This window comes from Rhinolophus hipposideros (genome assembly GCF_964194185.1).
Source record: "Rhinolophus hipposideros genome assembly, chromosome: 7".
Lineage (NCBI taxonomy): Eukaryota > Metazoa > Chordata > Mammalia > Chiroptera > Rhinolophidae > Rhinolophus > Rhinolophus hipposideros.
The window spans coordinates 72,217,697-72,228,975 of NC_138053.1; the positions used below are offsets into that span (position 1 = coordinate 72,217,697).

Below are 11,279 nucleotides of genomic sequence, written 5' to 3' on the forward strand. Positions count from 1 at the left end.
GAATGAGACTAATTTTATAGTTCATCTTTCAACAACTGAAAGAAAATCAGCCAATAAATTAAGGCTCTTTAGTCCCTAAAGAAATACTGTAATGAGATTCAAAGAATGAAGTTGGATTTCACAATATTTTAATTGTTAAGTTTCTCAAAATGGAACAACTATATAGTTGATTGAAAATTTTAACCTACTAAGACAAAATATCTTCTTTTAAAACTGTAAGTCTAAGGGCTTTCAAAGTTTCCAATCATATGTTATCAATGTATAAAATTGATTCCTAGGATTCATTGCTCAGAGATTGTGGATGTGTAAATAATTATGATTCTTTAAAGGCACCAACATTTGCTAATTAAAGTATCTGAATGGTACCACTGCTTTCTCCCAAATGTATCCATTTTAACTGAAAACCTCAGGTTAAACCAAGAGCATTGAGGGCTCTATGGCCTATCTGTAGTTATTACTGGAAAATTTAGATTTCATACAAGCCTGCCTTTATTTCAAATGCACTTAGTTATTAGAAAAAAGCACATACCTCAAACTAAAAATCCAATCCACATTTTTCCTAACACAGAAGGAGGCCTCTCTGAAGGTTTTTCCAGTCTTACCACTTAACAGTGGTCAAGCCAAAAATAAACCCATGAGGGCTTTACTAGGCAAATTCAACAGCACACAAAACAGTAGTGCATGGAGAGCTGGACTTAGCTTTTTCCCCATTAGCCTCTTTCTGGGACCCCCCACCCACATTCCTCCATCTCCTAATTAGAGAGCTAATTAAGATTCCAAATTTAAATGCTAAATGGGGAGGGAGATCTGGTGCCAGGCCAGGATCCCTTTCCCATCAAACACCCTCCTCCCTCCTCTCCTGTTAGTGCAGTGAACTGTGGGAAGCGAGCTGGGCCAGCAGGACTGGTTGGCTGGAGCACAGTGTTTACTTTCAGTTGTCTGAAAGGGAGGATCTATTTTACAAGTTGCAAACTGAAAAAATAAAATTAAAAACAACGACAAAAAAGCACAACATGCTTTGGACTTTTAGTACTTTAAGGAAATGAAACAATATTTTATAAGTTCAATTATTATTACCATGGTGACATGAGGGGACATGAGGAGATCTCAAGAACAGCTCCTGGTTCCAGCCAGGCTGCCTCTCAACAGTGCAGGGAGACTTCTTCAGTTACCATGGCAACCAAAATTAGTGCTTTGCAACACTAACAGAACCCATCTTTTGAAGCACTTCTGTGAATCACATTGAATACTGATGATGCAAGCTTGAGTGATACATATTTTTAAAAAACCCACCATATTGCCTTAAACAAGCACTCGTTTTAGATTCCCCTTTGAAATATTGACTTAACTTGGAATAGATTTTTCGGTCTGGTTTTGTTTGTTTCCCTTTTGGATTCCTGCAACCTCGAATGCAAACGCGACTTAATTTCCAAACTTGTCTGAATTGCACGGGGTAAGAGCTTAGAATGTGGTTCCTTCGCTCTCATTTTGAACCAGGATGAGGAATAGGGTTGGGGGAGGGTGGGTCTAACAGAGAGCCCTCTTGTCTACTAAACTCTGGAGGACGAAAATGGGGTGGGGGTGGAGCGGGAGGTGGCGGGGCTGGGGCGAGGTAGGGAAGAAGGAAGGGAAAGAGGAAAGGAAGAAAAAAAGTGCAGATGGCTGAATGTTCGCAGCCCCTATTAGGGCTAAGAGCACCTTCATCTGTTGTCTTGACCTCTTTATCTGCCCAGAGTTGTGTCAGGCACACAAAAGCTGATCAGAAACGGCATTTTAAAGATCTTATTGCGATCCTCTCCTGGTAGCCAAGTCCTGGAGCTCCTAATATTCCTGAAGGGGCATCCAGAAAGAGGAGACGAGGTTCTTCCTTACTTGTACAGTCTTTCCAAAAAAGCACCTTTCTTTAGGGAGCGTCGTGGTGTGAAGGTTTCGTCCCCTGGGCCACAGTCCTTCGCTGTCGGCTCCCTCCACGGCCAGCCCGGGTCCCGCAGGTCCTCGGCCCCTTACATACTCGGCGGATTTGGACAGGAGCCTCGGGGCCTCCGGTCCCGCGCACCAGGTGAGCACCGGGCGAGACTCCAGGCTGCCCCCCTCGGCTCTCGGTGGCGCGCACACAGACACGGGTGCCCGCACAGACCCAGACGCGGGGAGACACCGCGTACCCCTGGGCGCCACGCGTTACACAGGAACCGGCCACACTCGCGTGCACACCGGCTCCAACGCCCTCTCGTCCGACGCGCCGAAGGGCCTGGGACAGGGACGCCCCCGAGGAGCAGCGAACCTCTTCTTGACCCCAACTCAGCCAACCCCCGCTGGGAGTGTATCTCCTTTGCCCCTGGGGTCGCGGGGAGGAAAGGCGCCCCTCCCCAGCCACCCAGGTCTGCAGCCTGGTGGAGGAAAGCGCGGGTGGGGTAGGGGTGCTGGCTCCCAGCCCCGCGGCCCTCACTCACCTTCCTGGCGAGCCCGGCTCCGGCCACTGCGTGGCGCCCCGCCAGGCTCTCGGATGTCGGGCGCTGGAGCGGCCGCGGGCGCAGCCGGTGCGAGGGTGTCGCGGGGCGTCCGAGCCGGGAGGCTCCCGGAGCGGCCAGGGGCGGCGGACCTGGCCAACAGCTGCGGCGGCAAACCCCGCCCTCTGGCGGACTGGGGCTCCACAGCGGGGACCGAGGCGTCCCCCAGCGTTTCCCGAAGGACCAATCCGGAGCTGGGGGTTGGCTCGGGGAGGGGGGGACGGGGTGGGGCGGTCGGGCAACAAGACGCGGGCCTAGACCTAGTAGGCGGGTTTCTATGGCAGCCAGGGGAGAGCGGCAGTAGGGAGGGGGAGGCGCGGCCCGGGGACACCCTTCGCACATACTCCAGGAGGGGGATTTGGCCCTGCCACAGAGAGGACCCCTCCTGGAGCACGAATTGGAAGCGGAGACACAGCAGAAAGAGGGTTGACACAGCTCCCGTCAACTCACGCTTCCAATTGAGCCATTCCAGCCTCTTGATCAGATTTCCGTGTCCTTGGGAGACTACGCGATCCAGTAATTCTCCCAACAGGACAGGGGTTTCCAGCAAATCATTGTGACAGCTCCTTCGGGTGAGTCTAGCAGCGCCTAGGCTCTGCAGAGAGAGATGCTAATGCCACCCTCTGCTCGGTTCCTCACATACATTAGGCCAGGTTCATTTGGTGCCACTTAGGCAGTGATTCCCTAACTTGCTTGCTCCTCAGCTGTGACCCTCGGCCACAGTTATAAGTGCCAAATATTTTTCCAGTTTACAAACAAGGAAGCCAAGTCATTGGATTGAGTGTAGAGCCGGGAATGCAATTCACAGAATACTAAACTAAAGCATAGAGCTTATTTATTGAAGTTCAAGTCCTTCATTTTACAGCGGAGGAAACTGAGGTCAGAGAAGTCAGTTAGCAAGGGTCACACAGCTGATTAATGGCAAAGCCAAGACTAGGTGCCCTAAGTCACAGCTCAGTGAGCACGCTTTCCACCTCCTCATGCTGCTGGACCCTGTATTCATGATCGCCAGGGCAATATTTACAAAAGCAAAAGTGCTGAGGAGAAAAATAACCTAAATTTAATATCCTTTTATAGTAGAAATTAGGGAACCCAAAGATTCTTTTCCCTCCTCTTTTCCAGGCACTGTTGTAAGTACTTTTACACAGAGTAGCTGATTAAATACTCAAAATAATCTTATAAATTAGGTACTCTTATTCCCATCCCCATTTTGACAGATTAAGAAATTGAGGACCAGAAAGGTTAGTTGACTTGCTCAAGGTCACACAGCAGTCCAGTGCTGGGGCTGGAATTCAAACCCAATCAGTCTGATTCCACAATCGGTTTTCCTCTTTACCACCCTCTGCTGCCTCTTTGTATGATGACTAAAGGGGCCAGGAACAGGAAAGGCAAGAAGTAAAACCTTGGACAGCTCCATGGATTGGCCATTGAAAGTGGCAAGAAACCAAGAGAACCTGGAATGATTGCTTGCTTGGTTTATGAGAGTGGTCGTCTACTTTTGTAGATAAAGGTTCTCTGTGAGAAAGGTTTGTCTTTAAAGGGAGGCGCTCTCCTCAAAAGACAAGAGGATTTAAATACAAAAAAGGTAATCTTTCATCGTGCATACCATCAGTCTGTTTTCTCTCTAAAGCAATAAAATACTGGATAAAACTTTGCATACTTAAAAAATATAATATAAAATACTCTTTGAAGTCTATAACATGGCAATACAACAGGATAGGATTTCATACGGAAACTACCTAGAAACCAAGAGCCTCAAACACCCAACCTGACATAGACTCTCTAATAGGCCCTCATAGAGCACCATGGAGCAAAGCTGATGCTAGGTTCTAGGGATGGAAAAGGTTACTGAAGACTATCACAGGAAAATAAAACTTAAAACTCAGCCTCAGAAACCACTTCTGAAGTCCATTGGCCAGATTCCATTCCACAAGTGCCCTGCACCCCCATCTCTCTTGCAGCCATGTTGTTAGGGCCTGCTACTTGTCAGATCAGAAACTTTCCTTCATGTTGTCCCTTCCCTTTCGAAGTCTTGGGACCCCCATCCATATCCAACTAATTTCACATTCCATTCCCTTCACTTGAAAAAATTGTTTTTCTCCTAGGAAGGGCCATTGAACAACAGGTTACCATATAACAGTACACAGAGGTTAAAATTTTTTGTTTCAAATAGTATAGGGAAATGTTTTCAACATACTAAGTGAAAGCAAAAGTTACCGAACAAAACAATACATATTTGTGATATCTATGACTGAAAGGAAATACACCAGACATTAGAAATGGTTTTCCTTACCTGGTGGAATCACAGGTGATTTATATAATCTTAATACTTTCCAGTATTTTTTGCATTTTCTACAATGGGTGTATGTGTCAGAGAAAAATACTTTAATGTCAGAAAAAGATTATTTTCCAAAAGAATTAATGAAACTGTCAAATCTATAAAGACAGTATAGTTTCATGGTTATTGAGGAGCTCATTAAAATTTAGTTTTCTAAACCCTGCTCCCTTGCGTTGGCAGGAAAGAAGTCAAATACATTTTTAGGAACAACAGTGGGTGATTCCAATGCAGGAGGTACTTGTTCTATGCTTTGAGAAACATTCACAAAAACTGAAATTTACACTTTTGAGTCATAAAGCTACACCTGGACTCCTACTTACTAGCTGTGTGACACTATGCTTTCAAGCATCTTCTATCCTCAGTGTCTTCCTCTGTAATCTGGGTGTTGTTATGTTATGAGAATGAATGAGATAAAGCTTCTGGCAAATTGTAAAACTAGGTTTTCCTAATCTGGAGTCCATGGACGGGGATGGTTGGCAGGAGGATCCCCACTGAAAACATGTTACAGTATACTCCTTTCATCACAACCTCTAAGTAGCTGGGGTCCAAAGAAGGCCAGAACCTCCTCTGTTAAGTGCTTAATAATTGGGAGCTATTATTTTTATTGCCTGTTCTGAGGGATCCCTGAACATTTGCTGCTGTTCTGGGGCATAGTCTGCTCACATTTTCTGGTCATTGACTTACCCGGTACATTACATCCTACTGAATGTGAGTCTGGGCTATTAATGGGGTTGCCCTAGCCCCACTCTCCTTCCTTCTTCCCTCTGGTAGGGATATTTGACAAATCTTGGGAGAGGAGGCATAACATAACGTTTTCTAAGACTGCGTGGTGCTGTAGAGTTGGAACTGCAACTCGCAAAGTCATATCCTGTTCCAGGAAATTTTGTTTTATTTATCCTGTTTAGGATCTGTGTTCTACCTGACTCTGAGAATTCATGACTTTCAACAATTCAGAAAAATTCTCACACAATATCTCTTTTAATATGACCCCTATCTATTGTCTTATCGTTGTTTCAGGAATTCCTATTGGACATGATGTATGTTGTACCTTCTCTTTCTATATCATGTCTTTTCTGATGTTTTCCAGATTTTTATCTTCTGTTTACCTTCTTTTACATTATGCGTAATTTCTTTAGATCTGTCTTCTATGTCACTAATTCTCTCTTGTTCTATAATTAATCGCCTGTACGCTGACTTCATAAACCTCGACACATCAAGACGTGGAAATATGAGAATGCCATTTCGTTTTTTTCACAGCAGGGGTCAACTGATAGTTTAAAATTGAGTCACTTACAATTAGCATTTATTAAATTTTTCCCCTAACTTTATAGGAACCTTTAAGGAACTAATAATTCTTGTGGTAGAGAAACATTTATCTGAGGTTTATCAGTTCTACTTCCCTCATTTCTATTAAATACAAACATAATTAAATGAAATTAAAACTAGCATGGCAATCCTGTTTTGAAATGTTTCTTATCTCTCTCTCTCTCTCAATGTTAACAATAGTATTTATGATTAATGTGTTGTAGGGACGGAGTCCCAGAGAGTAGTTTCCAGGCTCTTGGCCTCATGTGGAAAGGTGCTGGCTCGAGTAGTAGATAGATGGCCATCAGCTGTGATCAGATGGCCATCAGCTGTAATCAGTTAGCCAATAGCCACTAATATAACTGTTGTGGCTATCCTAGCATGCGCAGATTGCAGCCAGCAAGTGGGGTGGTTGGTGGTTTGGCAGAAAAGTGGATGGCGGATTGCGCATCATGTGGAGCCTGCTTCCTGTATCTCCAACCCAGCCACCGGTGAGAATATAGTGGTATGAGTCCCCTATCCATGGCTCCGTTGCTGTTCCTTTTTGGCCTCACCATATCCTTCGTTCTTGTGTGGGGAACGGGAGCTGAGATCCTGCATTATGTAAGTCTTGGAGTGGTTTTTACTTTCTTATTTTTCTAAAATATGTGAGTCTTTTATTTGAGTAGATGTAATTTAACAATAACAAAATGATAAAGAAAGTTGCGAATTTCAGTAGCTGAAGGGGCACTATCTCTCCTTCTGCTAGTCAGATTAAATTCTATTGATAACCTGGGTACTTTAATTCCCTTTAGATTTTCTTGCTTCATCATTTTGTCATTAATGTTCAAAACTGAACTTTCTTCCTAAAGGTAAAATACAATAGAGGGGGAAAAAGAAAAATACAAATTGTAATCTTATAAAAGTAATTATTATTAGAAAATGAATTCCTGAGATTCTCGCTCTAGCAGTATCTGTACTCCAAACTTTTCTTGACCACGTAGCCATGTATAGCAACTAGTGTAATATTTTTTATAATTGGCGCGTGTCCGTTTACAATTGGACAGTGAAGAACAGCTGGAGGCTCTGAGCAAACTGATATATTTGAAGCAAAATTATCTCATGAAAAGTTATCAATATCAAATTTGAATCATTACCTTTGCTTGATTTTACTCTTTAGTCTTTAATAACCACCATTTCAATTGGACTAGGGTTCTGCATTACTCCTTCCACAGTATTTCCTAACGCTATCTAATAGATAATTGTTATTTCACAGGACATATTTACTGCTCCAATCCAGGCAGTCTACCAGGCTCCAAAGCCACAGTTAATGATTAGCTGTTCTCTGAGGCGAAGTCATACGTATACTGACAATTACTTTCAGCAGATATTAGCTAACATTTTGTGTCTCAAGTATAACTAAGTAAGTAAAGTATTCCTAGTCAATGATTCTGATTTTCTGGATTTTAATTTCTTATTGTTCTCTAACATTTCTGGTCTCTGTGGCATTTTCATTTCACAAACATAAAAGTAATTAGTTACTGCAAATAGGTAGAATGTTCTTGCTTTAAAAAACCCAAGACAGTTGCCTTAGTCCAGTGCATTATATGACTGGTAAACACGAACAATAGGTAACAAATAAGATATTTTTATTTTATTTTGTTTTTGTTTTTAAGGAGGGTGCAGCTCACAGTGATCCATGGGGGGATTGAACCGGCAACCTTGGTGCTACCAGCATCGTGCTCTAACCAGCTGAGCTAACTGGCCCCCACAAAAAAGATATTTTAACAAAAAAGAGACTGTCAGAAAGGCTCATGTCACTGGCTAGTCATCTGTGCTTCCCTGACGTGCCTTATGTCAGTTTTTATCCAAGTGTGGTTTCAGGACTAACAGTATTACTTGGGAACTTGTTAGCAATGCAATTTCTCGGGACCTAACCCAGACCAAACTGAGTCAGCAGCTCGGTGTGTATTTGCACGAGACTCCGATGCACACGAAAGTTGGAGAAGCACTGCCTAGACGGTGTAGTCTCAGGGAAAGGAAATGGCAAGGAGGTATCAAAATTTGCTCTATGTATCTTGCCAACCTTTCTGATGTCCTGGTCCCTTCATGCCCAGTCCCATTAACAGCTGATGTGGATTCCAGAAAGAAAATTGGTGTTTTAGCTAACATGCTGTGCAATCAAATGCTGTCAATCAACCACGGAGATCTCATACAGAGAGGACTGTATGTCTGTGATCAATAGCACAGTCTGTAGAGTCAAGCTACCTCGTTTCAAATACTGGCTCCACTCTTTACCAGCTGTTTCTCATCTCTTCCTCTTCATTTCCTCCACTTATAATAATATTTACCTCATGAGGTCATTGAGAGGACTAAATGTAAAGTGCTTGACATATAATAAGTGATTCATAAGTGATGCTATTATGTTACAATGACATTTTTCTTTCGTAGGCTACATTTTGGTACAAATATCAAGGCTTTGCTTCCTTTGATTAAGTATGTGTCACATTAGGTTGGAGGAAAGGCAGGGAGAGAAAAATATTGAATTCACAGGCTGCCTTCCTACTTTCCATGTCAACAGAATTAATAAAGTAACATTTCTAGAACATGGAGTAGTTTTAAGATACCCTGTAAGTTCAGAATGCAAGTATAATAATGACAGCCTTTGCATTTTTCATTTTAAAGCAATATACATCTAGGCCACAAGCTAATAAATAGGCCACCCCAATAAATGGTGGTGGTAAGGATTTGAGTTTTAATTCTTACTGCTTACTTGAATCCTTTATGACAAGTTCTGTAAGAGCTCTAGCACAGCTCAGCACATTACACACGAGAAACATTTGGCCCAGGTTCTCTCTCCTGATGCCACTAACATAGAAGTCAGTATTAAGCTCAAAGCGATTAGCTTTGCTCCGACAGAATCACGCTCAACTTTGAAGGGCCAGCATTTCCTTGTATTTTGCATGACACAGTTATACAGCAGTTTCCACCTGACCACCTAAGTGACCGTTGGATCATGTGTTTAGGACAATCAACCCTGAACTGAAGATGTGCATTGAAATCCACGTGGTTTTGTGGTGACTTTACATTGAGACCTCTGTCACTTGTTGGCTTATTCAAAGTATAAAGTGGGTAATCCGTCTAGATCTTCATGGACCCTTCTTTATTTCTAAATTGAATGTGGTAGAAGCAGAAGCATTTCCATTGCCATGAAAATATTTGTTTCAGTAGTGTGAGGATGGCAGCCTTTTTATTAATGAAACTGTAAGAGCCTTCTGGTTTTGTACATATTCAAAAGGTTTCTAGGTTTTAAATACATTGATATGAGGGTTCAGTTTAGTTTTCCTTTGAATCTCAGATGGTAATTGTGGTATAATTAGTATTTGGTCTTGGTCCCTTGTTCCTGCCACTGACCTCCTAAAACCCTTGGAATTTCCTGAGTGATATGTCTTTTATTATTCATAACAAATCCCTTTTGCCCAAACCTGAGTTTATGCTCAGAGGTGACTTGGCCTAGATTGCCAGAGGAGCCAACTACATTATTAGAGGGTAAGAACTATCAGCCCCACCCCACGATCTCCAGGGAGGGCGGGGCAGCAGAGTGAGCTCAAAAATCAATGGCCAGGGATTTATCAGTCATGTCCAAGTAATAAAACTTCAGTGAACAAGGTTAAGGGAGCTTCCAGATTGGTGAACACATCCGTGTGCTGGGAGAGTGAAGGGCCAGGAGAGTGTATGGGAGCTCTGCCCACCTCCTGCCCTTCCCACACCCCCTTGCCTTACACATCTCTTCCATTTGCTGTTTCTGGTTTGTCTCCTTTATAATAAAACTGTATTCATAGTGTTTTCCTGGGTTGAATCGTTCTAGTGAATTATTGAACTTGAGGGGGAGGGGGTGAAAACCCCTAATTTGCAGTTGGCCAGGCAGAAATGCAGGTATCTGGGGGTCCCATTTTTGACTGGTGTCTCAAATAGGGACAGTCTTGTGGTACCAATCATAACTTGTGGAGTCTGCGCTAACTAAGTAGTCAGAGAACTGAAGAACTGCTGTTGGAACAGTGAAGTAGGGGAGATAGAAGAGGCTCTCCCATAATTCTCTGGTGCACTTAGCTTCCTGTGATGACCGATGTCTGGCACTCGACTGCCCAGCTGTCACACTATAGACCTAGCTAAAAACCTTAGTAGGAGTCAAGTGGGAAGAACAAGATACCCAGTTCAGTACTGGAAGATACATCATGGGTTTTTTTATTGTTCTTCTTTTAAAGTGTGTTTTTCCAGGGCCCACCAACTCCAAGTCAAGTAGTTGTTTCAATCTAGTTGTGGAGGGCGCAGCTCACAGTGGCCCAGCAACCTTGTTAAGAACACCATGTTCCAACCAACTGAGCTAACCAGTCGCCCTACATCGTGGTTTTTAATAGAATGTTTTGTGTTATACATAAAATGCTTTGCGAACTGCAGTGTTAGTCAACATAAGGTTTATTACCAGTGGGTAGTTTTCCTCTCCTTCTGCAATCAGATTTACTGGCATCTGGAGCACAGTGATACAGCCTTTCTACCTTTCGGGAAAAATAAAATGAACTACACCTGTCCCACAAACCCACCTTGAAAGACCTTGCTAAATCTGAAAACTCAAATGATAACTTTAACACTTTGTTGGGCCTTTGTCCGTGACGTCTACCTTGTGGTCAGAGCTCCTGAGAGATTCTTTAAAAATAAACCTTGTTTTATAACTTAGCGTAAGGGCACAGCATGAGCTATTTTCAACATTCAAAATTCACTAGTAGTTTACATACTAGAGGCCACTGTCAGGGATTTTTTTTTTTAATTACAACTCAGGAAAATAGACATACTAAGGCAAACTGAAACTTCAGTGTGATATACTTTAATTCTATCATCAGTATTTCTTGACTTCAAAGAAAGTCAAGATAGTCAGTCGGTACTGAACTGCCAAATAGAAGAGTTGGAAATGTTTATACTTTTCTGATCTTAAAATATACTATTCCTGTTATCTCTATATGCGTGACTTCTCCAGTTTTAGCAAGCCATTCTCTGCAGTGTATGAGTATTTCTTAAATGTGATACATTTAACCTCAGGATTACCAAAGGGGGATGAGTTGAATTGATCTTTTAAATCTAACACACTAATATGT

General features: G+C 42.8%; 1 protein-coding gene across 1 annotated transcript in view; it reads right to left on the minus strand.

Annotated features, from left to right (window-relative positions):
* The window catches only part of NIM1K (NIM1 serine/threonine protein kinase), a 58,938-nt gene extending 56,299 nt beyond the window's left edge, over positions 1-2,639 (minus strand). Inside the window, exon 1 of the mRNA XM_081053404.1 lies at positions 2,451-2,639. The gene's annotated coding sequence lies outside the window, so the exon portion shown is untranslated. The remainder of the gene's footprint in view (positions 1-2,450) is intronic.
* Between the last annotated feature and the right edge of the window lie 8,640 nt (positions 2,640-11,279).